This window comes from Pungitius pungitius, chromosome 2 (genome assembly GCF_949316345.1).
Source record: "Pungitius pungitius chromosome 2, fPunPun2.1, whole genome shotgun sequence".
NCBI classification, from domain to species: domain Eukaryota; kingdom Metazoa; phylum Chordata; class Actinopteri; order Perciformes; family Gasterosteidae; genus Pungitius; species Pungitius pungitius.
Window position 1 is genome coordinate 32,960,594 of NC_084901.1, and position 23,220 is coordinate 32,983,813.

Sequence of the window (23,220 nt, forward strand, 5' to 3'; positions counted from 1 at the left end):
CAAATATATCTTTCAAAGCTGAAACTTTAGGCTGGAAAGTATGAAGCTTGATTGGATCACACGGGAATATGGATATATTCAGTATTACATTCCCATTACCTCTTTCTTTACTTATTGTTGTTTAGTTTTTCAATCCTCCTTATCATCTGCATTATTTTTACCTCCTATCTCACATTCATGAGTCATCCCACTTTCATCATTAATAGCATCACTGGTGACTAAAACATGTTCAGTATGGAAGAAACTGCAACCAGTGCATGGCTTTTGCAAATATTTAGTGACTTTTATTGCCAATTAATTACAGAAAGATTCCTTGTTTTTTATGGCATTTGAATATTGCTAGTGACGCGCCATCATGGATCTACCTTTTTCCGTGAATTAATCAATATTCTAATTATGAGAGGGCACCTCACATACAGTATATGCCCCTGCATCTCATCTATCTTCCACCCCTATTTTGTTCAAGTAAATTATGCTAATTTCCCTATTGCTCTCGTGTTTTCCATCCACCTATTGACTTGTATCTTCTGTAAACAGGCCCTGACCCTTTATCCATTTTTATCCCGACTATTTTCTCACAGAAGCATGTCTGCATTCTGTACGTTTCAGCAGCCCTTCTCCCTGGAAACACACACTAACACGTCTTACTCGTCCGATGCAAGCAATATCTGTCAGCTGTTTTCTTTTTTCTGCCTTTTTCTCCTTCACACCGCTCCACTGATATTATCTACATGGCTGAGACTATCCCAGTCTGGACTTTGTGCTCTTAGAAGTCAGATTATATCATATGCACGTGATACTCACTGAACCCATACAAAGCTTTACACACAAACAAGCTCAACAAGGGTTCGGGCAAAAGGGATAATTATATATTATAAGCTACTATTATATGATATAATATATCAACGTGTGTAGATGTGTCATATTCAATTAATTTGTAATATTGTATATACAACATCCATATATTACCACTACACCCACAAGGCTGGCATCGGCTTTGTAATCATGCCAACATAATGAGTCGTCTCATGGCAGAGTAAACCGTCAACACTAATTCTCATTTGCTCACGGGCCTGACCTATTATTCTCATGAAAAAGAGGAAGGTAAATAAACATACTGATGAATGAATGTGAAGAGGGATAGTTAGGACCAGACCTGAAGGCTGTCGTTAGTCATTGGACAGACAGAGTGGACTCAAAAGAGGCACATAGAAAACATCGCTGTCAAAGGATGAGCTCCATGACAACCGCAACAAAAGCGATAATAATCCGGACATTGAGGTCAGTCAGACGGTGGTTTATTTCAACACTTTGCATCCCTCCAGCAAAAAGACTGCTGGAAATGTTTCAGCACCCTGGACAGCACATTGTTGGGCCGAGGGGTGGGTGTTTCAGCACCATGGACAGCACATTGTCGGGCCGAGGGGTGGGTGTTTCAGAACCATGGACAGCACATTGTCGGGCCGAGGGGTGGGTGTTTCAGCACCCCGGACAGCACATTGTCGGGCCGAGGGGTGGGTGTTTCAGCACCATGGAGAGCACATTGTCGGGCCGAGGGGTTGGTGTTTCAGCACCATGGACAGCACATTGTCGGGCCGAGGGGTGGGTGTTTCAGCACCATGGACAGCACATTGTCGGGCCGAGGGGTGGGTGTTTCAGCACCATGGACAGACGGACTTCAATGGGAGCCCTGCAGAGAGATACAAGACTTTTCTTTCCAGCTCACATGCCGGGAACCATCCTACAGGGAGAAGCCCTTTGTGTGCAAGCTTCAAAGCATGGGGAGATTTTAAAATGTTCCATGTTTCAGTGTAGAATAATCCTTACGTTGCACTCACTTACCATTCGAGTGCAACGTAAAGCCACATGATCACCGACGAGGTGAAAAACAAGCATCCTTTTTAAGTGTTTCTCCATTAAAGCTAAATATTCATATTTAAATATTGATTTACCATTTCAAAAAGCATTTTGATGAAGGCAACCAATATAACATGCTGACAAGAATAGTTTCTGATAGAAAGGGAAAAACCAATTAATGAATAAACACTACTTTTTAAGTAGTCAGGCTGAAAAGAAAATCTCGTTATATTCAAGAAATTGTCATATACTTCAAACAATTTCAACTCCCACTGTACCTGTTTTTTTCCCCAGAAAGTAGTGCATTACGTATTCCTCCTCCATTGCATCCCCCAATCTCTTTTCTTCACCTGTCATTCACTGCATCCACTCACTAATGGAAGCTTTAAAAGGACGACCCAGGAGGAAAATTACGGTTAGGCAATTCCGATATATTTAAAAAAAAAAACCTCTTAGCCATTTAATTTTCTACAATAGCAGTGCGGGTTCTATGGCAAGGGTTAAGGTAAGCTGTCATCTAAAAGCTCATAATGAAGCAGGCTGTTTGTCGGGCAGGAAGATAAGGCCTGTAATTGCCCGGGGTCTTGTATTGTCAATACGCATCCATCCTAATGCTCCAAAGGCTCTGTGGTTATGAGAGCAGGTACTTTGGCGTTTTTTTCTTAGATAACACGTGGCTCTGGCCAATGCAACTTTTGGATGCTTGTTGTGAGTGCAAAAATGGTGAAAGCTATTTAAATTTGGGTATCCATAATAAACCTGCTGTGTGTCCAGACACAGCGATATCTCTGTGGTCCAGACGTTTTTCAAGTATAAATGATTTCAGTTCAAGGCTGTGACTTTTAACTGTGAGCACAAACATTTGTACAGTATGTGTGTGCTCACACGTTACACATTGATTTGTGTGTTTATGTCTTTGATCACCCTACTGTTAGATGTATTTGCTAGCTCATAACCTCCTAAAGCTTTTAATGGAAACCTGCGGTTGGTCTTTTTGTGGCTTCCGCTGTGGCATGCTTCACATTGGAAAAAAGGAATATCTGCTAATTAAGATAGTTAGTCCCCAGGGGTTGTTCTCTGAAGCAAGTTTTTGCTTACTGATGCAGTGGGAGGTTGACAGGTCTGCAGGCAGTACACGTATCTGTTTAAATTGAAGGATGAAAGAGAGAGAGTGGACTATATTTGTGAATATGTATGCTGTAAATAAGTAATAAGCTAGAAATGTTTTGTTGTTTAAAATGTGGCTGTTTATTAACTGCTCTTGACAAAACACAGCACTCTATTATCGTTCTGATTTTAGTATGTAGGCGTTATAACATAAATAACATAACAAGGCGTGCATATCTTTCCTAAAACTGTAAGAATGTCAAAGTTTTCAACTAATCAATATTTTTTCATATTAGTATAGGTCAGATGGTTATGTGTTATGTGAAAATTGTAAACAACCATGAACCCACAAATAGTCCCTTTGTGCTGCATATGATATTTTTAAGCTTATTATTTTGATTTTATATGTATGTGAATGCTTTTAGTACGTTCTCGTGTCAAATCATTTACACTTATATTTTCACCACAAAATTTAAAGACTAGCTGAGCTCTGACTGGATGTAAAATGAGTGTTGTTCTTTAACTGAATGTGTAAGCAAGTTTACGCTAACGATTAGAACATCAACATTACACGGTGACAATAATTCAATGCTGGGCTCACAGCCCCCATGTGGCCAAAGAAAGCTAAACAATAACGCTGCTTGAAGCAGAATTTTTTGCCACAATTGCGAGGGCTGCGAGAAGCAGGTTTTTGGTTTCCTTGCATAATCCACATTTTAAAGCTACGTGGACGGGTTACAAAATGGAAAACTTTGAGGTGCGTTGAGAGCGTTGTTTTTCTTGGGGAAAACCTGCATGAAAGCATGAAAGAACTAAGACCTTCCTCTTTACGATTCCACGTCATTGCGACCGTCCTTGAGGAAAGTATAACTAACAACACTCATGACCCAAGAGGTCATGGCAGTTGGGGGAACATAAGTCTAGTCTAGTTTTACAAAGTTAGGAGTAATGAGACGAAAAATATAAATGTTTAAAAACGGAAAAAGGTTGGTGCGTTTTCTGCACTTAAACGAGACTAAGACGAGACGAAAATGTTGGTGTTTTTTTTTTTATTTGCGTGCACCTAACAGACGTGGACAAAGTACGGTGGGCCATAATGGCGGTTATTAAAGTGTCATGATGACGTCATCCACCGACCCAGACCGCCCGGCCACTGTGGGGCTTCTTGTCATCGATACGGACCACAACGACTATTTTACACTTCGGTGAGTGTGCGCTTCGTTGGTTTAGCTCAGCTGTCTCAGTTTAGCTAACTGTTAGCAGGCTAATGCACAACCTAAGTACTGTAAGATAGACTATTGTGCAGTTGTAGACACAACACAGGGGGTCTCTGGCCCTGAGAAGGCAAGAAAAGGAGTTTAATATGGCTATTAAATGTGACTAAAACTAGACTAAAATGCAATTAGTTTTCATCCACTAAAACTTGACTAAAATGTTCTTTTTGTCGACGAAAACTAGACTAAAAAAAAAGGATTAAAATGACTGAATGTGACTAGAACTGAAATGCATTTTTGTCTAAAAGACTAAGACTAAGGCTACATCAAAAATAACTTCCAAAATTTACACTGGATCAAACAATTTGAAAAAGTGGTTGAACTTTTCAACTCGGCCAACTAGAGGCAGACTCAGATAAAAATCTAAGATTCAATAGGATTTTGATTCCTTCCGTTTTTGGGCTGTGAGCTTGTCCTCGAGTAGTAATCATCACTCTATCAACGTAAAACCATCCAGGATTACTGTCCACACACGGGGCTATCACTTAGATGTGGTTTTGGCCTGCTATATCCATGTTTTATAGGGTTTAAGGGGCTGTTAGCGAACATTTTAAGTATTACAGTGATTTATTTATACACATCACAACACTCACAAGGGTTCCCCTTCATCCCCATAAAACAAGTCCAGATAGACAAAGTAATTTCAAAGTTATTACACTTTTTATCATGGATATGCCATTTTCGGAGCAGAGGCAAAAAACAAGCAAGGAGGGGACAGGTTAAAGTAGATTTAGATATTAGATATATATCTGTCAGACAAGATAAGGCCTTAGTGCTTCCATCCTTCCATACATGTGGGACTTATGTTGGGCCACTAGTGCTCTACACAGACCACACAATGTAAAAAAAAGACACATGCTTTCTTTGGAAGTAAATCACATTTATTGGAAAAATTGGAACCATAATTTGCATGACAGTATTTATATTCAAGATTATTATAACAGCCAATTGTATATAATTAGCTGATAATTACTACTACTTGGGTATTATATCTTCATACCATGTGCTCCATTAGTGTTGTAAATACCTTGTACTTAGGAATAACTCAAATAATGCTCATCAGTAACCTCCAAGCTTTACGGATTCTTTCCCCCCCGAGGTCCAGTTGTTGCTCAGACTCAGCAGGCTCGTTAGGAGCTCCATGTTTACACCTTAGGCCAATCATACACAACTTCTTAATGAACACACACTGGAGAGAGGGCTTGAAGGGGAACAATGAATAGGAAGGTGGAAAACTAAGTAATGTACTTCTCTGAATACGTATCCAGTCTTGTGTGTGTGTGTGTCGGAGAGTGTGTGGTGGTTCTGATTGAGGTGATATCGGATGATTTCTCATTTCTAATTCCTTGCATATCTCAGAGATAAGGAACAACGGGCTGTAGTCTTGGGACACCTCTCTACCAAGATTATTTTAACTTCTGCTGAAATGTCATGACTTTACAAAGTCATCTTCACACGTTTACATATCAGAGGAAACCATTTTGCACCAGAAAGCAAATTACATGTTATAAATCTGCTTGTTCTGGCTAATTAGGAAGGTGCTCTTTGTACACAAAAAGGGATCCGCCAACAGCAGTGTATTTATTTGACTTTTGGAAATACAAGGAAGGCTTGATTCAGGATGTAAGGATGTATTAAGAGTTGATTTGTCCATTCATCCTAAACGTCTTTGGATTGAGAGCTTTTGTACTCTATTTGTGTCCATATAATGCAAAAAACACAACCTTAACCGTAATCCACTGGCCCAAAATCCATCATGAATAATTACTTAACTATTTATAGCCTCTGTGTATTTCATCACTGTAGCAAACACAAACTATTTTCATTACCATTGTATCATCGTCATCAATGGACACAAAGCCTGACCTTTTCGGGGTACATACTTGGTAAAATGGGAACCTGAGAGCCTATAAACAAAATCATTTTCACACACAAAAGTACTCATTTCACAAAAGAGTAAAAATTACACCTTTGATAGGATTTTGCTTTTTTAGAGGACGATCCAACGAACCAGAAAAATAATTAAGCTGCTACAATGCCCCCGACCTCCCGCCCCAAAACAAAACTGTGAACCAACGAATCGCTTTATAGCTTAAAAAGCATTAAAACCCACTGTGTGCTGTATTACTTCTTCACACTGAGAGGATTTTAGCTTCTTGTTCAGTACACGTAGAAAAACCAGCCAGCATCATCAAGCAGTTTTATTTTTAGAGTATAGTAGTTATCAATCATGGTGCAATAGAAACAATTTTAACAGTATTGCTTTTATTGATTTTTAGAAACAGTAGTTTTTGTCCAACTTGCAGAGTTCCATTACATTAATCCATAACAATGTCTCATACAGAGCACACGCTTCAGTGGTAAAAAGGAGAGAGGATACAAGAGCATACATCATAGTATCTTTTACAGCCCACTCATCCCGGCTCTGGAATCTGTCCTTTATTACACAAATGTACCATGTGACCAGCATAAGGAGTTTACGTCAGCAGCCAGAACACCTGTGACTAATCATGTCTTTCACTCTACTCTCCCCTTTTCTCTTATAATGTCAAACAGTGCCCAAAATACACCCCCGCACCACCAACACAGAGATACTCTGTGCTGAGAAAATGGCTATTATTCATGCGGTACTTTGCCGTGGCTCACAGCAATGCACCACAGTATGGAAATCAGCAACATCCACCTGCTGATGATTTGCAATTATAATTTCGAAAGCCATCAAAAAACTCTTTTGATTACGAATGATCGGCTTAACCTTTGCCTGATTGAAAAAACAGAAAAGACTCAATTGCTTACATTAAGTGGCAACAATGAAGTTTAGTTTGACTGGTATGTGGCTGCAGACTGTTTCCACACATCAGTTATCACACATAACAAAACCATCCCTATTAATCCTCTTTATGCCATTGCCCCCCTCTCCTTTTGATTAATCCATTTAACAAGACACTATGTTTATTAATCTTAACTAGAACTCATAAGTACATTTTAGGAAAAGATTGATGTCTCTTTGAAAAAGGTCTCTGCATTACAACATATGATACAACATGTAGTGGAAACACGACGAGGGTTTAATCCACAACAGGTTGGCTAATTTGGCAAGAATTCATCCTTATTTTGGTTCCCTTTATACGGATATACATATATACCAGTTACTATGGCAAAGATTCTTCTCCGTGAAGCATCCACAGCCTGTTTATTGTCCTTCTCATGCAAGTCCATCCCTTCACTGTAACTGAATGTACTCCCATTTATTTAGGAATTTGGAATATAGAGACCTCAAGAAGTCCCCACCACACTGGGAACATGTGAACACTCACATACTGTACAACACTACAGTATGCACTTGAGAAGTTATGTAACATAATCTAGAAATTAATACTTTCTACTTCAAAGGGAAATGTCGTGAACTCTTTAAAAGTCAAGTCTCAGGGGAAAGTGGTAAAAGCATTGCATCATAACAGGTTAGGTCCACTAAAGAGCGTGAAGCAATCTAGCTTACTAGTCATCCAGAAAAAAGCTATTACACTGAGAAGGTCACAGAAACACAGTCTGATGTCTTTTTAAAATGTTGACATTGAAAATCTACCAGAATGAAGGAACTTTGGTTGAATAGTGTTTATAAATCAAGAAGGAACGTTCAGAGTCATTTCCTGTACTGAAACCTGGTCTGACTTCATAAGACCTGGGTTTCATTAAGAAACAACCTTATTATTGATCCTCAATATTGAAAGCTCAAACACTGTTTTGTGTGCTACTTGTTTCAGGATCAATCTACATTCATCAACAAGTGCTAGTGCAGCAAAACAAGCCACTTAAATACATTTAATTAGGCACTGTGTAAGATTTTTTATGATTTCCTAGTGCAAAAATATTTTTTTTTGCAACGAGACGATAGATTCAAAGACAAATTGTATTGATGGCTTTATTGGCTCTGTTTATTTTCCTAAGGTTGTGCTTTGCCATATTTGCAGTAGATACGTGCATTATGTACTACAGCCAGGCTCTTAAGCCAAATACATTTGGTACAATTGGCTTATCTTATTTGTTGTTTCTTCATTTACTTTTCAATCAAGGGGGATAACAAATATCCTTATACAAAAAAGACCTAAATCTGCTAATAGCTAAGACAGTTTAGATATTTTCCTATTTTCTTTTGCAAAAACAGATAAATCACAAAAGGTTTTAATGAGCCGATGAGTCGTACCGTCACAACACTGGGACTAGAATGAGAGACCATTTCAGCAAACTGATGGAATCCTCATTGATAACTCTGAAGAGATCTTCTATGCTGATGCACGGACTACATGACTCAAACAATGCTGCACTTTATACAATGTTTTGTAATGAGAGAGCCTAAAAATGAGTATATGTAAAGCAAGAAGCAAGTCGCTTAAGCTAAAGCATAACTTTTAATCCTCACTTTGCCGTCTATGTCTGCAACCCGTTTAGCCGCACTCTGTTCAGAACCTTGACTAAGTTCTTTTGTTTCCTAAACCTGAAGTCCTGTGAAGGCGGTTGTTCATTTTGAACAGACTCTAGCGAGTTTATATTGACATGCTGTTCCATGCCATGCCCAAAATTGACTAAAGATGTACCTAGGGCCCTATAATTTGAAGCTTAGTGTAACTGACCGATCACCGGTATTTTTCAAATTGCGGCGCGATCGTTCTAAAAATATTGAGTCAGAAAGCAGAGGTGGCTGGTGGAAATGTTGTGTAGGGCAATCAAATCAATTTCAGCAAACATCCCAGGTCGATTTAATGCAAAACAATTAAGGTATTTAAAACACATTACTACTTAAATATTTCACATTTTTTCCAACGGGAAAAAAAGCGGATAAAAACACTTTGACAATCACATTTTTGTCACCCTCACAGACAATTCAGTATAATATAATATAAATATATATCAAATAGTAATCGGTATACTGTATATATGTCAGTCCTCTCGTCTGCATGAATGGCGATAAAATCCTCGCTCTTTACTTCCTCCAAAACGTCATCCGTCTGACAATACCCGAGAACACGCAGGCACGTAGGGGCAAAACCAATGTTGCCCCCAGGCTGGGTCTAGAACTCGGACTCAAAATTGTATGTTACACATTATTTTATTCAATCAGAAATTAGCTAAAGTGCTTCTTAGACCCGCCCTCTTTGGGCAATTTTGAGATTGCCCCTAGCGCAGCTAGAAAGTGCATGAAAACAGAAAACAGGAAAAAGCATATAATTTGCACATATATCATGTTTTACAAATCAAGTGGGTATATTCCATATTTCAAAACACATATATTTATCTTAAGGGGCTTAAGGAGGTGACGCCCCTTTGTCCACTAATGGTTGAAAGCAGAAACAATAACTTTCCATTGAATAATTGTTAAACGAGGTGACTGTGCACCATATTATTTTGCCTCCGCAGCATTCTAGTCACGTATCGCTAACGTCATGCTTTAAGTAGCACCATAAAACCAAGATCGTTAAAGAGCCCCTCCGTTGGAGAACTAAAGCTCACCTCTCATTTTAAATCTTGACATACACAGCATGAGGGGAAAAGAAATTCAAATTGCATCGGCACACAAGGGTTTCTCTGCAGAATATGCTGAAGGTTGAGGTGAACATTGATTAGTGACAGCCAGGCAGGTCATGCCCCTCCTCTGCATCAATACGTCAAATTTGCCCTTTTCCGCTGTACAATCACAACTGCAATTCTCTGGCTGTCAAAGCTGTAAGATGTCCTGACTTTATATGGGACCACTGGCTAAAATACGGACACCATGAAATCTCACCACAGCACGTTCAATTCTTGTCTGTAGAAAAGAATAAGAATGCAATGTGTCGCATAATTATTAGATATAATATAATATTATATTATATCAGCAGAAGTGAGGTGTTGTATATATGCACCACTGATTTGTTTGACCCATTCATCCACCCCGACGTTCTCCCTACTCAGACTTTACCACTCTTTAAACCATGTCACCTGACTTCCACCTTTACTCCTTTCATAATTACTAAGGCCACTAGATGTTTCCTCACAATAAATCTTAATGTGGGTCGCTAAAAGCTGCCTGTACAAATGACTAATGGGTGGAAGTCCTATTAGATGCTGCGAGAGTGTGTTTGGAAATGCTCCTGTGGAACGTACAACAGAAAAACTGAAATCATGACAATTAAAAGTTTATGAACGAGACTTCATACAACAAATAATGTGTAGTCACATGTGGTTATTGAAAAGAGGACATTAGGACATGAAATAAGTCCTTAAGTAATTCACCTTCCCAGTGTGAGGTATATCACGTGTGTGATTGTCAAGATACACAAAAAATACACAAAGGCAGCCAAAGATTCCTGAATTCATAGATAGATGAGTATTAAATTGTAACCTAATTTCCATTTTCAATTTGTCTTAACAAATGAATACTTCCATCTAAAAAGTATCTTGAACAGCAACATTTCTGAGACGTCCTTCCCACAATGAGATGTTATCATCCTGTTGCATTTACATCACAGTTTAGACTCCTCTTCAGTCGCATTAAGGCTAACCCTTCCATTCATCCCTGTGTGCATCGCATTAAGGCTAACCCTTCCATTCATCCCTGTGTGCATCGCATTAAGGCTAACACTTCCATTCATCTTGTCACTCTTAGTCTGAACAAACGTTGAAGCCCTCACCTTTTCCTCCCTGCGTTATCAGAGAAGGAGTTCTTGAAGCTGTCTGTCAATGAACACTGTGTGATTGAGATGTGTGCAGCATGTGTTCCGGGCTTTGTTTAGTTAGTGGGATGTAGTTAGATCTTTGCCTTTTGCTTTCAGTAATCACCTGCTCACGTCCTCCTGTCCCAGCTGCTGGGGATGTTTTTTTTGGGGAGAAGGTGGCTCTGAAGTCTCGGCTTTTCAAAAACAGCCTTTACTCTGCCAGCTGCCATTTTCCCCAAGTCTTATCTCAGTGGGCTTTGGCAGTTACAGTAAAAAAAAAAAGGCAAATAAGTTGGTTAGGCAGCTTCGGATTTTTTTCTCTCCGACCAACTTCAAACAGCCACTGTGGCGGATATAAAAATAGAACCTGTCATAAATGCATTAATCATTTATCTATGAGGGGCTCCAATCCGCCGGGTCTCAACTGCACGGTGCACAAAGTGTTCCCCGGGTTCGGCTGCTCGGGGAGCGTAATCACAGGAGACGCCTTTGTTCTCACATCCGCGATCCATGCTGAGATCGATATCTGAAGAGGAACATCTGTCTGTCTGAAGCTGTAAGCTTTTGTCACACAGGCCCCTGCATCCGGCTCACAAAGCACTTACCACACACTGAACGCACACACGCACGCACGCACGCATGCATCAACTGCCACACATTGTTAACAAACACACGACAGAGTCCAGCAGAAATACCTTTAATGTATGTATGTCACTCTGTCCTCTATGATCTGACAAAAGAGCACCAGAGGAGCGCCATTCAAAGTAATGACGCAGCCTTTTCCTAGACAGTTCAAAGCGTTCCCTCTGTGTGGAAGGTGTGATCGTTACCTGCTGTTAAATTATCCAAATTACGTTTTGGACCCTTTGTAAACTGCAGTGGGGAAACTGTATGTTCACATGGTAAGCAAATCTCCCACAGAGGCGCTTCCTCGGGCTGCAGGATCCCTGCAGGGGCCCTCGGGCTGATTTCCGACTGCCAGACTGATGAGCCCGAGAGTTGTTGGCATCGGCCGCACCAGCCAGGTGAGAGGGAGATCACAGCCTTTAGCTGGGAGCAGCACCTTCGCCCAGTGAGACAACTGGCCACGTTACGCCGGAGCCTCGATTTGCCAGGATGACCAATGAAGTCATCGACAGTCGCCAACCAGTCTGGATGGAGAGGCGTATTTTATGTGAATGTGATGTAGCGAATGAAGGAAAATGCGGGATAATAAATGGCATTCAGCAGATTGCATCCAACAAGTGCCAACATTAATGAAAATATCAAGATATGCCAAATCCACATTGTGACCAGAAATGAATATATTCTGTCACGCTCCATTATCAGCTTGTTTCACATGTTGGCTTGACTGCTGTGCAACTGAATCATGAAATGGGCCTCTTTAGATCATAGCTATTTTAAATGTCCATGCTAAGATGGACAATCAGAGCTATTTGAAGGTGTTGACCACGTCACCATTACACCAACTTTCCGATTTCTCCTTCGAAAAGATGATGTTTCCAAACCTCCTCTGACACCACAGCAAAACCAATGTATCATCTTCAAATAATTTAACATGTATATATAAAACATGCTAAAACCTGCCACACACACTCACACTACATCATCATACAGCCCCGTTAATGATTGAAACATCACCAACCTCATAACCTCCGACTTTGAAATTCATCAACTTAAGTGTGATTGTTCTTCTAATTGTTCAACAAGCGGTTTAATGCACATTTATTTGCATTATGGTGAGGCAGACTGATGGAATTGGTGTAGCTCACATGTAGAGTCATCCGCTCTCAAAATCCAGCCAAATGCTACTTATAAGATACTAAATACTACAAGTCCTACAAACAGACAAATAATAACCTACAAACAGACATATTCTCCCAGCTGGTGAAGGAAAATAATATGATAATAATAATATAGTAGGGCTATCAACATATAATGAGGCCGAATTAATGCAACAAAACATTTTTACGTAGTTAACGTACGTTTGTTTACTTTGAAAAATGTTGCTGCAGTCAGTTACATCGAGATGGAGTGACTTTTCTTCATTAGAAGTCAAACAAACAGGCACGACATACAGCGGAGAACAAAACAGTGTCTAAAATACACCTTTTCTAAAGTGATTACTCATTTCATGTAAGATTTAGTCTTTAGAAGAAAAACAAACGTTCATTAAAAACAACATTGTAACAACAACAACATTCATTAATCACCATTAATCGGGATTAATGAATTTCAAAATGTTTGATTAATTAGTTTTTTTTAACATATTGACAGCCCTATTATATAGTAATGTTGATGTTGTTAACAAACACAAAGATTAAAAACAAAAACGTAGCTGACACTTTTGTCTGGAAGCTTTGCATTATTATCATTGGACACAAATCAAGGATAATTGTATAGTGTAAAACAGCCCTGCAGCCTACTTATTAACCATTTACCTTTTTCTATTACAACCCAGTTTGTTTTGCTACTAACACTCGCAAAGAAAACTCCTTTGTGTTTCCTCGAAAACAGTCATAAACCTGCAGGTCAGCAGCTGTGATTGTCCTCCTCTGCTGGATGAAAGTGCTTTAGCCAAAATTAGACAACGCATCCTTCTGTGCTTCAGAAGCAAATTCTGACAACTGATTAAAGTTAATAGGTGTTTATACATGTGCAAATCCAAATACAGGCTTGATATATACACCCCCCCCCCAAGAGGCTATTGCATAAATATTGTTTTAGTAAGACTTCCCTTTTTCCTTTTCATTAGTAAGTGCCTTGTTTACGTTGTATATTTGTTGCGCTGTGTGTTGTCAGCATATTTGTCTCTGAAATATTATCATTGTAATCCCAAGAGACTTGAGATACTCGCTGAATGAGAATATCCCGGGCAGAGCACAACTCATCACTGTTGCTCCTCACAGAAAGATACTTCATCATCTGCACTGAGATTATAATTCGCTGCATTTCTGCCGTTTCTTCTGTTTGCTCCCCGACGAACACAAAGTTGGACCAGCAGCCCGACGTCTGTGACGCGGTCCTCTTTCCTCAGATGGAAATCCTGGTGACTTTTAATCATGGCTGCGGTCTCCTGGCAGGTGGTCTGAGAGCCCTTCATTACAGGCCGATCCTTCCCCAGAGGATCTACTCCGCTGGAGACCCGCGTCGCCCACATTACCTGCACACCATTAATTAACGAGACAAGAGCTTCGTCTCGGCAGTGGCCCTCGGCCCTGCAGACCGCCACCAGCTGGAGGCCGTAAAAGTTCTGGACGAGATTAACGGTGGTCCTGTTTTTATATATCAAACTAAAAGCCATCCGGCGACGCAGTCGCCACCTCATGTCAGAGGGGAAAAGATATCAGGAGGGAGAGCCTAATTCCTGTGTGACTTAGTCTCTCAATGTGTTGGCTTGAGAGTTTTACAGGTCAATTTGCGCTAAAGGTAGAACAAATTTAACATTTCAGACAAGATCCAGAAAGTAAGGATTGTTTTGTCTGTATCAGTGAGCTGCCATAGAAGACACAGCAGGCAGCAGCATTGCTGTAAACAGGGATTTAAAGGTTACGAATGAAATGTTTCCAGTCTGTATTAACAGGCATCACAGATTACTTACTATTACTCTTCTATATGTTGAAGAAATTTAAGTATAGGTTAAAGTTTTTGCTTTAATGTTAGCTAAAATCTGCAGAAACCATTTGCAGGACCTGATATTTGTTCTGCTGGTTATGATTCATGAACATTTTTTGAATGCAATTCACAATCACCCTAATCTCACAAATAAGTGAGCAATGCATGATTTGTATATTGGAATCTTAGATGTATTGTATTGTTATTATTATTATCCTATGGTGATCAATAATGTATCCTGTTACAATAAGTAGCAATTTTAGGTGATACATCAAAATGATTCTGAATGTTAACAAAATTATTAGAAGGCAATCAAATTAGTAAGCACATTAGTAGTATTATTATTTTATAGATACTTAACATATCGTAGTATGAGTCTGGTACCATATAAATGACACCGTGCTCCAAGTTTTGAGACAAGAAATAAAGAGAAACACTGGAGTTTCGAGCTGAATCAGTCATTCAATGCTTGGCAGAGTGCTATTTACGTGAGGACGTGCTCTGCATATAACCACATTTAGCCTGTCCAATTACATTAAATGTTGTTATTTGGGCTGCGTCCTCTCCCTCTGGGTTGGGTGGAGGGTTATAAACATTCAGTGAAGCCACTTCTCTATTTTCATCAAAGAGTATGAATCCATTTAGAATTTAAATTAGGCTTCTCTGATGAGAGTGAATGTACCCCGACACAACCAATGTGTGTGTGTGTGTGTGTGTGTGTGTGTGTGTGTGTGTGTGTGTGTGTGTGTGTGTGTGTGTGTACTTGTATGTGCATCTTTAGGGAGGGGAAGAATCTGTGTTACAGTAATAACTCCTCTTGGGCTGCTCTAGCAGTGCATACTCATGCATAACATGTAGCGTGTGCATGCTAAAAGACCAGTGGGCCGAAAGCTACAATTCCCCAAAACAGTGAGCGGATAAACAGGAACTTTGTCTGAGTGGTTTCCAAAACAATCCAGTAAGCAATGAGTCTGGTTCAAACCCAATGTGAGCAGTTGCATCACCATCAGTTTCTCCAGCGCTTTCTCTTTCCCTAAATGAACCCAAAATGATCAATTCCAATATGTTCTTCCATGGCCCAGAGAGGTTGGGTCGGTGTGTGTGAACATGAGCTGTAAGAAGTAAGTCCTCAACTTACGCTGAGATAGAATAGTCCTTTAAAATGTGCAACATGTGATCTCTCCCGTACATCTACTCAAACACGTCCCGGGGGCTCTCACCATCAGTAACATTGTTCCAGTTCTTTGTCTCTGAAGCAGTTGCACATATTTGAGTTTGAGCTACACTTTCTCATTTTGTGGGCTCCTCCAATGTTTTCTGACAGTATTTACATTTGGAAAATTCTTTGCTTTTAAAATATATTAAACAGTATTAAATATAAAGTACATTTCATTTATACTTGTTAATATTCTGCAAGACACAACACCTATGAATAGGCAGTAGAGTGATGTCATCACTTGTCTGAATTTATCATGATAGTTTTTATCATTTAATATATATATATATATTTAAAAACTTTAGTTTATGTACAACATTAGTTAAAAATAGGGACCATTTCCACATAGATACATATACATGCATATACTGTATGTTGTATGCTCTTGTTGGCGTTGTGGTGCTTTAATAGTGTTACAACCAGAACTTTGCCAATGTTCTGCTGCTGTGTTTAAGAGGGACACGTCTGAAGTGTGCTCATCTGAAAGGAACTGCTTTCACAATTTGGAATAGTTGCATGACAGAAAATGATTTGTTTAGCAGATATCTACTGGAATTATGCATAACTGGGTGAATAATACTCTGATGCAGTAATGAAGTACACTTAAGCTCTCATAAATCAAATGCAAAAGTTATTACAAAATGATGCCCTTGCTTCCCTTTTAAGCTGTTTGTAAAATTGATTTTGCCCCTTTTCATTAATGATTGTTTTTTTCTCCCCCAGTGTTCAGCCCAACTGAATACTGAACCACGGTTATATTTTGTTTCTATTGTTTCTGCTTCTTGACTCTACTGATTGCCGCACGCTGTAGTAATCATTGTAGGAAATGGAATCACTGAGTTGAATATATATATTGCTCTAGTTGCAGTACCCTCCATTTTGTGACACCACATTTCTTATAATTCTTTTAAAGTAAAGAAAGGAATTACGTTTTTAAGAAAAATTAATTAATTCCTAGCTCAATTGTTCTGCATTAAAATACATGAATCATCATAGCGTAAAGAATCACAAGAAAAATAAGATTGAGCTGTTGTTGTGCTATAGAAGAATATCAGGTCTTTTTGTAAATTATTCATGTCTCATGACAATCCTCTTCTCATTCTCTTGCATTTTGCTGTTTATATAACAGTTACTGTATCTGCTCGACATTCTCAGCACATATCTTTATCTTATGAACCATTCAAAGATTTGCTGTCTTGCGCAACAACCCCAGACAGAGAATCGTTATTTTCATTCCATACTTAATAAAAACGTATTAGAAGTGATGCGTAGTGAGTGGAGCAGGCAGTGATGTAGAGAAAGCTGCACCCTCTGCTTACGTGGTGGTTCCACTTTACGGAGCTACATCTGGTTTAAGAGCAAAGCAATTCACTTTCTGACAGCTTGTTAGCAAATGCCCCACTTTCACTGCTGGTGATCATTATTAATGATTTTGTCCTAAGATCACTTGTGAGATAATTAAATATTTTCACAAGAGGCTGGTTAAATCTTGACCCATGTGAGGCGAGGTTGTTGTTGTGTAGTGGGCTCTCAGAATCTACTTTCTAACAATCCGAAGTTGTTTACTGGTCTGTAGACGGAAAGAAAATAGCTCTCATCAATCATCTCCCGCATCCTTATCTGCATCTCTTTTCCTTTTTTTTTTGTCTGCTTCCTTGTCAGCCATCACACCCGAGGAATATATTGAATTCTTTTTTTATCTGGATCGTACTCGTCTTTTCATCCTTTTTGAGGACAGATGGCTCGGTCCAATCTGGTACTGGATGTCTAATGGACATTGGTTAATGGAAAAGATGTTGAGGATAACAAAGAAGTGGGAAAACATTACGGTTTTGCTGTTAATTATTAAGGCTTAGATAACATAAGATAAGGTTGTGCTGTTGTCTTTTGGTGTAAAATGTGTCTCCATAATGTAATTTTAAAAAGAACAAAAGAGGGTTGATAAATTATTCGGTGGATTTAATGAGGTGAATAACTGAAACATTATTCTTAATTGAACAAAAAATCTCTGCGACATGACAACAGTAATAACAGCAGTCAACTATTAAATAAAAGCCCAAGTTCTATTTAATAAAATATTATTACCAGTTTAACACTTTAGCCAACTAAGCTGTGCACATGAGGTATATATATATATATATAATAATACATATGAGAAGAAGAGACAACACAGGGAGGGAGGGAGGTGGGGAATTGGGAGGATGGAGGGTCAAACAGAGGGAGAGTGAAGGAAATCCATTAAATTCTTTTGAAATATTAAGTAAATAAATCTGTTTTCAAATCTGTTTCCCATTCCTTTGGGGAAACTACTGTACTGAAAGATTTAGTTCATTCGGAGTTTCTACACGTGAGGCCTACCAAAGAGACTCCAGATGGCTCCTTCAGTTTAGCTCACTGATCTCCTTGTTTCTCCTCATATCTGCCCACCACGCTTCCCTCCGTCTTACCCCTGGCTATTTTTCTAAAACTGACATCACCTGCAAAATGGAGTCTTTGTTACCGCACACAAATCTATAGCAATTTCTAAATCCTTCTGTTCCCTCAATGTTTTGCTGTTGACAAAGGAAGGACGCTGGAAAGCAAACCCAATGGGATGATGTTATCAGATGAAAGAGAGATAAGAAAACACTGCCGTCATCTGTTTTCTATCAGGTAGACTAGATGGGACTTTTTGTGACCGCCAACCGTGAAAATGCTTTGTTTTGAAGCGGCCTTTGGAGCATCTCTGTGGCAGAAGAAGGGAGCATGCAACCACAGTTTATAATGTAATTAGCTCTGTGGCCCCTTGGCTATGTTTGTACCCTGCGAAACAAGAAAAGCCATCAATGTGATCTTAACACTAATGAGTGTGCTTTTGCTTTAATCATGTGTGTGTAAAGCGTACATATTCATGTGCAGAGTAACAATTGAGTTTGTGTTAAGAGAGAATGCAAATACTTTCCCCAAAGATTGCACACATCTTCAAAATGCTGCGTGACCCCAGGCTTTTGGTTAAATTATAGCTGTTGCTAGACTTGGGGCATGAAGTCTAAGTTTAAATTTGAAGAGAGATTCTTTGTTGTGCAGTAGTATGCAGCAGTGTGAGGTCATAGAGGAGTATGAGTAGTATGTGGCAAGCGGCAACAAAACCAACATTGCCACATGGCATCAGAGATCAACGCAGCAGGTGCACCTGCATCTCTGGTTTTCTTTTTGTCTGGAGTGTGTCTCCATGTATGAGTGCTGCACGCATTCTGTCATTTCAAAATGATGTTTGTCTGCACAAGAAGGACGTTTTAAACCGATATACTGCTTAGCCCTAAATGTAGAGCCCTCTGTTGGCTTCTCTCTGAAATCGCTTTTTCATTTATTCCAAAATGAAACGTGCAAATTGTTATGCAGGCAGTGCAGTTAGTGACAGTTTGCGCTCCATGGTAGCTCTGGCTCTTTGATGGAATAACAGCAGCTCGGCAAAGTGTCCTTTTGCATTGAGGACAATGTCCGGTGGTTTCTCTTTCTCATTTAGGGGAGAAATCCGGTCCTTGCACTTATCTTTCAAACCCTTTCGTCAGGGTGTAGTTTTTTGGGGGGCTTTGCTGCACGTGTTTTCTTTTCCCGAGTAGATAGTTTGGGATCCCGGCCAAGTGAAGTAATGACTTCACACTGCATTGCACGTCTGCGGCACACTGGCGTGATTCTCAGATATGTGCTGACACAAAAGACCAATTAATATGCATGTTGTTACTGGCCCAGTAGCACTGCCAGTCTATTACTCAGGTTGTCATGATTCATTTTTTCGGTTTCTCATGTTCATCTCATGCAATGAATCCAGCTGGGGCAGGTTAGTCCTCGGATACAGCAGCAGGAACAGCTGGTTGTCAAGGGTGACCACACGAGAGAGAGGGTGCAAGCAAGTTGGACAGAAAAAGAGATTTGTCATACAGTTTTCTGAGTGGCTACTCTTTTTGGTAATAAAATTAGCTTTCCTCTATTTCATTTTCTCTCTAATGATTGTTTGTCTTTCTGTTGAATACAAAAGGTTAGAGTGAGAGCTTTGTAATCCGATTCAGCTGTCACATTCCAGTATTGAAGCTATATAGTATTTTGGATATAATTTATCATGAATCATTCCTAGTAAATTATACAACCCTTTCCAGTATGTTCGAGGGCTGCCCGTAGTAATTAAAAACAAAAGGACGTACAAAACATTATGAACATTATTTAAAAATCTATTTAAGAAGTACATTCTACAATCCAAGCATTGTCTCTAAATTGGCTCCATCCAAAACACATGAAAAACACCGTTGTATTTGTATTGTATTTTATTTGCTTATGCCACTAAATGCTACAATAGATCAATAGGAAAATCCTGTCCAATCAATTCAATGGTGTTTTTTGTTTGTATTGAGATCTGTTTATAATAATACATTTAAGAAATCCTGGATGGAAGCAGTGCATAGATTTATAATTATCCAGTGGGAAGTAGTTGGTTTGAGTGTGTGCTTTCATTCGTGCATCAGAGAGGGTTTAACTGTTGTAACGGAGCTTTCCTCTCATACATATAACCAACAGCGCAGGCGGAAAATAATATGGGATGTTTAATCTCATTTAAAGGCCCTACGATGTAATTGGTGTGATGCGTATGTTTAATGGAGTGCCATGTCTGTTTTTATAATATGCTTTCATGCAGAGCTGCCGGCTCGTGGCAAGGGCTGCCCTTAAATGTGCATCAGACTACTTTGACACTGATTGGACTGTGAAAGCATGTGCGGGCTCTATACGTGCTGTTAATCAGGACGTCTGGATGAGACGTATTACCAGAGTTTGCTGCCTGTCTCTACCTTCGGGCAAAGGCTGCACCGCAAGTTTGATCAATTTGTTCCTCCCTGCTACCATTGAGATGTTCTCTTCTCTCTAATCACTAAGGGGTGGATTACAAAAAGAGCATTTGCTCCATTATTCAAAGATGGTTGTGTGTATATTTACTTCTATAAAAACTGCCCCTATCAACTAACTGATGCTCTACAAGAGATCACCCAATCAACCTCAGGCATTCACTCCATCAAGCGCCAGCCTCAGCAGAGTGGCATCAGCCACCATCCAATCACTGCATAATGGAAAATGTTGATATTTTTTTTGGCATAAGTCAAGAATTAATCATGGCATTGAGGACAGTACTCTGACTACTGGTCTCCATCTGTCTCATTTATTCTATTTGCTCTTGCCCTGTGTCTCCATAACTTGCCGAGTCACATAATGAGATCAGAGAAACCTGGTCAACTAAGTAATGGCTTTCCTTCTGTTGATTCCTCCTGGGTCTCCAGCCTGGTGACGTATGCTTCACGCAACCCCATTGGACACCTCATCTCACCTCTGGATAGGCACACCTACCCCGGGTCAACCGCAGAAATGCAATTCTGCAGAAGCACCACAACCATTTTGGGGTCATGTAATGAGGCTCGGGATAATTTGTGTGACAGTTGAGGGGGGAAATCGCCTATTGGCGGCGGTTGCAAGCGGACCTTTTCCCTTTTCTGCAGCGGCCGCCACAGGAGAGTTGACATCGCGTGTAGTATAATGGTCATTGTTTGTTGCAAATGAAGCTACATTCACTCCAACATGTCTTTTCTCAGTATGCCACTCCAATTATGCAGCAAACGAGTGCCTCCGTCCCTGTCCCGAAGCTTCTACCCTAACTTCCAGCCTGCTGGGTGTAACGCCATGATCACACGGATGGGGTCTACGTGCTCTTTGGATACAGTGAGCACCCTTTTTTCAAACTCTTCTATGCGAAGGAGAAGCCAAGTGGTCACCCCTAAAAAACAGCCAACGGCATACACATAAATCCTGTTAAAATGCCACAGACTTTCATCCTCTGTCTGTCTGTTTTCATTTTTTCTCCCTCCCCGTTTTACTCTTTTCTTTCATGATGTCCATCGGACCATGTCCTCCAGGAGACATGTTCCATTATCATGCTGACACAGTGCTCATTCACAGACCCATCTCCCTTGTAATCAATGAACACGCAGCACAGCAGGCGTTAACAAACAGGACACACTGCCCAAGCTTCCTAAATGACCAAACCAATGCATGAACACAGATGACAATCAGTGCGGTGAATGAATCTATATCTCAGACGACACATAGTTGATAACTTCACATCTGCGCAGATCAATATACATGGAAATCCATCAGAAAAAGCCTCAGCTGTTCTGTCCCTTACCTGCGTGTCTATGTGCTTCTCGTCCTCTCCGCGCTTGATGAAGACCCTCGTTGTACACAGCCATGCCCTCCTACATGGGCATGCGTCTGCAAGGCAGATCAGAGGTCTGGCTCCTGTATGTCAGCCTGTGAGAAGAGGAGGGATCAACGATCAGAGAGTCCTCCTGGACAGCAGCCCCGTCTAGCGTTGCCTTGTGTCTCCCGCTCTCCTGGGTCATTCCAGCTAGCCCCTCAGCATCCGCAGAGCGAGGGAGAGAGCGTTCAGGGGGGGGTGGGAGAGGGTGGGAGGTGCTTAGAGGACTGAAGCAAACATGGATCGGAGAGCAGAGCACCTCCTCTTCCTACGTGTCTGACTGCAGCCAGTGGACATGCTGCTGCCGGGAGCCTCGGTCCACCACCCCCCCCGTGTGTGAGCGTGTGCATGCGCTCCACGAGTATCTTCACAAACTGTTACGGCTGCCGGTGGCTCTGAGATGCTGAGGCAGTGTGAGAGGGAGAGAGAGAGAGAGAGAGAAAGAGGTGTGTGTGTACTGGAGCGGAGGAAGGAGAATGGCACGGGAAAGAATAGGAAAGGTGGCTTTCCCTCGTCCTCCATCTATCGTTATCCATTCAATCAGTGATGCATGGCCATAGCTGAGTTAATGAGTCATTCATACCCAGACGCATGTCGGTGTCTGTTACAAACAAGGAGAGAGAGAGAGAGAGAGAGAGAGAGAGGCAAATATGTACTTTACATAAGCAGAGTCTTCACCTATTTGTGTATCACACAGCTTGCACGTGTACTGCGTGCAAATGCACACTTGTAAATTATTAGAATGCAAATGTATCGCTTTTTACAACGGTAACTGCAACGTACACACATCATGTGCACGCAGCCCAACACACACAGACTGGAGGAATGCCTCAGATGTAGGAGGACATCATCAGCCCTAAAAACCATCCTACCTGCCTCCCTCGATGCCCCAGGGGAACAACATGTCACACTCACATGCAGGATACTCAGGAGATGAGAGGAGTGCAGGAAGAACAAATATGAAAGCCCCTTTGGGAAGTCACCTCTCCTAAACGAAACCTCAAAGGCAGGTGGGCCATTACATTAGAGGGAGAAACAAGAAATGGGAAGGAGAGAAAATGAGAGAGACAAGAGGTGAAATGTGGAGGCTCAGTTTCACTGACAGTGCGCTCTGTTTTGTTCTCTGATGCTGTCTCTTCTGCTTTGACTGCCTCACGAATTAAAGAGAACGGGCAGATAGAAACA

General features: G+C 40.5%; 1 protein-coding gene across 5 annotated transcripts in view; it reads right to left on the reverse strand.

Annotated features, from left to right (window-relative positions):
* Positions 1–22,337, reverse strand: part of frmpd3 (FERM and PDZ domain containing 3) — a 59,996-nt gene extending 37,659 nt beyond the window's left edge. For all 5 annotated transcript variants that reach the window (XM_037460962.2, XM_037460967.2, XM_037460966.2 and 2 more), the window contains exon 1: positions 21,964–22,337. The gene's annotated coding sequence lies outside the window, so the exon portion shown is untranslated. The remainder of the gene's footprint in view (positions 1–21,963) is intronic.
* Positions 22,338–23,220: the final 883 nt, after the last annotated feature.